This window comes from Tyto alba, unplaced genomic scaffold (assembly GCF_018691265.1).
Source record: "Tyto alba isolate M040663 unplaced genomic scaffold, T.alba_DEE_v4.0 Super-Scaffold_10, whole genome shotgun sequence".
In the NCBI taxonomy this organism is placed as follows: Eukaryota; Metazoa; Chordata; class Aves; order Strigiformes; family Tytonidae; genus Tyto; species Tyto alba.
The window spans coordinates 28,428,683-28,435,821 of NW_024881262.1; positions in this window are offsets into that span (position 1 = coordinate 28,428,683).

The window sequence follows — 7,139 nt, forward strand, 5'->3', positions numbered from 1 at the left end:
AAGAGCAAACAGGTAGGAAAAGGGCAGAAAGCAGAACCTGTTTTGCCTTGCCTACGTGGCAAGCTCAGTGCCAAGGCATGCGCCTTGCCTGGCACTAAAATCTAATTTGCACCCACTCTGCCAGCTGCTGAGCAAAAGCTGCCAGCCCCAGGTCTGGCTGCTCCTGCTGCTCCTGCACGTATCTACCTGCCGACAAGTGCAAGAGTCATTCTTACATTCATTTTACCAGCAATTGTCATGCCTGAGGTGCTTTCGAGCCATTGCAGTGAGCTTCACGCACACAACACCACGTCCGGATGGTGCCAGAAAGGTGGGGGGAAAAACTTCCCCTAAGTTTGGGAAACTCCAAAAATAGCTGACAGCCTTGTGCTAAGAGAAAGGTGACGCTCATAGTCTGACAAATAAATAAATATAGATACAGACAAAGCATTTTTATTTCAGGCTGGGCCTTTTGAGCCAGCATGTTCCATGGGGAGTTGCTCTCTGGGTGCTGCAAGCTCGATGCGGGGTGGGCATGGAAGAGCTGTGGAGATCCACCTCGGGTTGTCACAGGTGGCAGGCTCTGTCTCAAGAAAAAAAAAAAAACAAGGAGACCAAGAAGTGACTCCAACAATACCAGCTCCATCGGCGTGTCTTGTCTAGAACATAAATTTTATTCAACTGGGGTTTTTTTCCTGTTGTTTTATGGACTTCTTCCGCTCTGCTTCCCCAGATAAAGCAGCTGCTTGTGTACCTCTTTTTAGAGTACTGTCCTTTCCTTGATGACACCGAATTGGGCCATAATGTTGGGTACCCGGCATGAGTCCTGCACACACTGTCGCTGCCAAGTGCTCGTGCAGTGCTGCATGATGCTGCACCAGCGGACAGCAGCAGGGATGCTCCCGGAGCAGGCAGATTACTGCAGCCAGGGGATTGCAACACAAAGCAAAACAAAACAAAGCAAACAGAAAGCACACAGTGGAAAAGAAAGTCAGAAGTGCAAACGGGGACTCTTGCTCACAGCCAGGGTAAAATAGGCAGACGGGTGTCCTGATACTTCCTTCTCACAAAGATTTCTTTGTGACTGCATTAAGGAAACAAATTCGCCTTCTCCTGCAGCAGAACAAGGGAGCAAGAGCCGCCTCCAAAATTCATTTCCCTCGCCCTATAGAGATGAGATGCTGCAACGCCACAAGGCAACGCAACTTGGTGAGGAGCAAAAAGAGGCTGCTGCAGGCAGAGGTGGCCCCTGCAAACCGCAGGCATCCCGGCCCCGTGCTGCCAGCACTTCTCAGAGCCTGCCATCGCATCCCCTCCCTCTCAAGCCTTCGCACTTGCTCCTCAGGTGGAATCCTGCCCGCCGGCAGGCTGTGGCTGTGCACCGCCAGCCTGCTGCTTGCTAGCGGCTGGTGGAGCGGGCTCGGCCCCTGGTCCGCAGCACACACGCCTCTCCATGCTGCTGAACACACAACGGCTTTCCCTAAAAAGCTAAGAAGACCCCTGAAGTTTTGTTAAATGATGGAAGGTGCAACCCCAGCATCTTGGTGTGATGCGGAGGAGCGGGGCCTGTCCAGTACCCAGGCTTTTTCCTAGGCATGATTTTACCTTTCCTTCAGTGCAAGCAGCCCAGTCCTCACCCCTCTGCCCTGACCTGTGTCCCTCACCCAGGCATGTAACCCCATCCCTCCCATAACCAAACTGCTCCCCTTAAATTCCCACAGGACTTTATTTTCCTGCTCCTAATTTTTCAACCTTGTCTTCAGTTCAGCACAGCACGGAGGGTTTTTCCATGGTCTTCACCAGTTGTTGACACCTCGTTTCTCCTATCAGAAGTGACTCCTTTGGCCTCATCCTCTCTGGAGTCTCTGGGACCAGTAAAACAAGTTCAGAGCCAGGGAGGTAAAGAGCTAGTCAGTTTAATGAAGGAGAAACCACGCAAATGAGGATTTCCCACTGAAAAAGGACCTTTGCGCTGCCATGACAAATCAAAGGGCTGTTTTTTGCAAGCACCATCGCAGTGGATGCCTCACAGCCAGCTTCCAGCTTGCAGGTACTGTATCAGAGCCATCCCATTTAGGACATCCCTGGGGCGTGGGCATGACCCCCTTCCCATGGGGGCAAAGCAGCCCAGCTACACTGAAATCGTTGGTCAAGCCCTTGCCAAGAGTTTAATGCTGTTTGAGTCTCATGTTCTTCAAAATAATATATTATGTGTTTTGTTTTTCTCAATGACTTTTGTCTTCATCGGGCTCTGGTTATTGGTAATTCTTTCATAAAGCATGGATATGCATGGGACAATTCGTAGATATTCAAACCACAGCACTAACAATCTCTGAACACAGCGCAACTCTCCCAAGTAGTACCAAGCTGAAAAAAAAAAAATATAAAGGAAAAGAAAAATCCTATCAAATTTATTCAACTGGAATATCTCACCCAGAGAGCTATTCTCCTATAATATTTGGGGCAAGCACAGTGTCATAAATCTTAGTGCTATTAATCCGTAGACTCATTCATCTCTGTTCAGCTATATAAAAGCAATAACCTTGTCACTATAGGAAGGAAGATTGGGCTTTTAATTGCATATAGATTTCAGGAGAGTTCTTATCTCATAGTCCAATTTGTAGCTTCAGATACGTGTCTTTGCTTCCCCTAGTCAAAGTCCATGCAAATCTGCCGTGCTCTCACATACTTACAAATGTTGCAGAAGCTCAGAAAGAACCTATATAGAGCTCTTCTGGCAGATAATACACACAGCCTTTTCAGCGTTTGCTTTATTAGACAAGCCTATATTTAATTAGCTCCTCTGAAACAGGATATGTATTCTTCAGAGGACCATCAAATTTGTGGAAACAAAACCATTTCTGAGCGCAGGCACACATGCACCCACACACATCACCAATCCCAATTTCCCTGACTCATCTCCTCTGGCTCTGCAAGTGCTATCAAACGCATCCTTTGCCCTGTAGTTTATTATCAATAAAGGCAAAATAATTGGGGGTGGGGTGGGGGGTGGGGGGTGTGTCTTCCCTCCCTCACCAGTAACAATGGCAGGAGGAAACGCTGGATTTATTCATGGGGCCAAGATATTTGCAGTATCTGGGTTCTGGTTATTTCCAGGCTTTACTCAGCCAAAGACGCTGAGTGGAGGCACAAACCTCCTTGTTGCTGTGCAATTGGTCAAACCAGCAAGCCCGGTTTAACCCAGCAAATATTAAACTGCTCCTCCCAAACAGCAGCCGGGCAGGACGGTGATGGCTTTGCCCCGCATGCCTCGGTACAGCACCCTGCTCCCCACGAGTTTCTGCCTGGGGGTGACCGGGTGGGAGCCGCGTCTTGCTCCTTCGAGCGGCTGGGTTAGGCACGCACCACCGAGGTTCAGAGCCTAAATTCACACTCTTTAGGGTAAAGTGTCTCCCTGAAGTGCTGGGGGGGAGGGACCCAGGCATGGCGCGGGGTGCAGAGGCTGTGCTTTGGGTGGGTGGCCCCCAGGGTGCTCCCCAGGCAGCACATGGACTGGGTGTCTCCCCGTGCTCAGCACCCCGGGCTGTGGATGTGGCATGGGGATTTGTGCCCTTTGCACGTGGGCATTGGGACATAACAGCACGGGGACACAATAAGCTGCCGCCAAGACAACAATGGGACATCCAGGGAGAGGGGGCTTTTGGATCTCACTTTTTTCTCAAAGTCCAAGAAATAATTAAGGTATCCTCATATTTTTTTTTTTTAGCCTGTGGGGCTGCAGAGGAAAGCCTGGAAATGGGAACTTTGTTCTCCATAAATACCAAGAGCTTTCCCTTAGCAGGTGGTATCAGCTGCGGGGCTTTCAGGAGACACATCAGTTCAGCAGAAAAGGGGATATTTGTATCCATGTCCCAAGGCAAGGCAACACCAAGTGCTTTCTGCAGCAGGAACCGCAGCTCCGTGGCTGTGGATGCTGGTTCTCCTTATGCTGCCATTCCCTGATGCACAATGCTCACCACTCGTGGTGGTGCCCACCACAAGATAAGGTCCATTATATCCAGAGACAGAGGGGAGCAGCTGTAATATCAGGTGTTGTTACACCACAAACAGGATCATAAATAAAAGATTCTCTGCTTTGCAATGTGAATGTTTTTTCAGTGAAGTTTGCTGCATTAAAATTTTTCATACTGCAAGTTTTCGGCCAAGGCAAGGAAATGAAAACTGATGTTGGAAGATTAGAACTCCACACACTTGCACACATCAAAGTGAAACTGAGAGATAGCTGGCTCAGTGAGTTTGTCAGAATATTTGTGTTGCATAAAAATATAATGTAACTTTCAAAGGTGCTTCCTTGTGATTTTATATGTGCACTTCATTTTGTTCTAATGCAGTTGGAAACTTGTATTTCAAATATTTCTGTGTGTTTTTCTGTATTTTTCATTACCCCTTGTACCTTTACCTAACCACCACTTATGCATTTCATATCTAAATTAAACATTCCTGTTCTTTTCAGCCCCTTTCCAGTGGGTGCCCGCAGGAGTGAGAGCATACCAGCAATTTTTCTGCCCTCCTAAGAACAATGAAGTATTTAGAAGTGTTTAATTGCTACCTTGAAAGTCAGACAGATGCTGGCCTGACCAAAGTGGCCTCAAACCCCAAAAGAGCCATGTGCTTGCTGAACTGTACTTGGCAAGGCCAGAGTCCCAGCAAGGACCTCTAATTTCATTGCATCAGTTAGTCGGGGTCTCCTAATGCTTTTTCACCTGCTTTTCTGTTATTTTGTCTTGGCATATAACTAACTGTATCTTACAAAGGAAAAAAAAAAGCCTCATCTTCAATTTTTTCCCTCAACCATACATATTTGTCCATACTGCTTCCAAGAACCTGCAAGACCCAAAGCTGGTTGGTAGCTGCTGTTCGTGACAAGAAAGAACGAGTGAAAACAGTGATTTTGGTCTCAAAGACTTTTACTTTTTTAATATTCATGTAAAAAAAAAAAAATGCCAATAACAAACAACAAACCAAACAAACAAACAAAAAAGAAACCCAGTATGCAAAAAAGGCAGAAAAACTAAGTCTATACTGAGATAGGGATAAAGAATATTGTTATTTTTAAAATAGGATGGGATTTACCTCTGAAAAACTAAATTGTTCTCCTTTAGAAACAGATTCTTAGAACAAGTCCTTCACTAATACGAAAGGGAGAGTCAGCACTGACATCCAGCAGAGGTAGTGAGTTATCCCAGGTGGCAGCAGGGGACAATGTCCAGCCTGAGATGGGACCAAGAGCTCCTGTTGGATGGAAGCTCTTCCCACCTCTCTGCAAGGTGGTCATCTCCTCCAGCCACCAGCCCCTGGTGCCACACCTGCCGGGAATTCCCTCCTCCTCTCGCTGACCTGCCCAAGGTGCAACCTCTCCACATCTCCTGGACCCATGCTGGAGATATGCCTCCGTGTGCTGGGGGAGAGCTAGTGGTTATGGAGAGCTGATGGTTACAGAGAGGTGACAGTTATCGAGGTCTATGCTCACCGGGAGCACTGATGTTCCATTAAAAAGTCTGTCCCCCCTATTCATACAAGCCACTGGAGGTGCCAGCTAGACTGATAGCTTGACCTACCAAAGGCCCAACTCTGGAGAAATGTTCAGCTCTACCTCTGATCATGAAACTGCTCAGCGGAACATCAGCATTTCACCAAAACAATTCTGCCCGTGAACTCCTGCAGAAAACTCATAATCATTACAAGAGGGGCTAAAATGTGTCACCGATACTTATCAAAATGACTACTTTGGAGATTTTGGACCCCTTTTTTTTCTCTCTAAGTTGTCCCTCAGTACCCTCTGCTTTGCTCATAGGCGCTTTCCAGAGCTTCACTAGGATGTGCTCTGGAGCCAGGTGGGACGACCTGCTAAGGGCACACAGCTCTCCCTCCCACATAAGCTCTTGTGTCTCTTCCTCTGACCCCTTTGAACAAAATTCCTCTCTGATGGATTGGCTAGAAGAGGCAACGTTAAGGAGTTAATCTTCACATCACTGGGGGAAGAATTAACACAAGAAAGTCCTGATGTCAGTATGGAGTTACACATCTAATGCTCCCTGGGTTTTCTGCTCCAAATGCAACTCTAATTAATTCTAAATGAGAAATTCTTCTGGCTTCATTAAAAATGACATCTGCAGGAACACTGGTTGCACACAGAGGTTTTCAGCTATTACAGCAAATATCTAGCATAAGAATAACAATGGATTATACATATTCCCCGGAGAGATCAGAGGAAATAAATACACTTTGGTATCACAGGTTATAGTAAAAGTCTAAGTAACATAAACCAGATTAAATACCACAGCAGATCAACATTGTAGCACAACCAGCAAAGCGGAGTAGATAGAAACCTTCCCATTAGCAGGGAGACAGATTTTCTTTCCTTTTGTTGGTAATTTGTTTTGTTAGAAGGTTTGACCAAAACTATGGAGTGAGAAGGTATCCTTTCTGTAGGAATCTATCTGAGTAGAAACAGTCACCAGGGAGGAAAATGCCATGACTATGGGATCTGTATGCATTGGCCATGGCCAAAGGGACACAACTGAATTTGCTCAAAATATACAGCAAAATAATATAGGAGACCATTCGATTGTAATTTTCACTTTTCAACCTGCTCCAAACCAAAATTGGGTGGCAAAAACAGATCAACATCATTTCAGCAAAACACTTTTTTTTCTGATGAACAGAGGACACCAAGGTCACACGATACTGTTCACCTCTCCAAACTGAAAAAGTAGAGGATGACATTGCCTAATTTCGTGAAAGGATCCTCAAAGGGAAGAAGGCGATGGGGTATCATCGCTTTTACATCTGGGTTATTATTAAATGGGAATTTTAACCTATTAGAAGAGTTAGAAAAGGGCACAAGGCACAATCCTCATCCTGGATATCAGAGTTTATATGTAAAATATGAGCAAACTGTTCTACTCTGAGAGGATAAAAAGGCATTACTTTTGTTATAGACCTTCTTATAGTAGGCACACTAACAGGCAGTCGAATAAAACTGATGTTCATAACTAGCTAGGATACAACCTCAGAGTAGGGGAAACATGATAGAAAACACAATCCTATTTACAGACTGCTTTGTTTGCATATACTTTTTGCTTCTGAAGTTAAAAATATTCTATAAAAGATAGCGCAACTCAAGCCCAGAAAGTCTA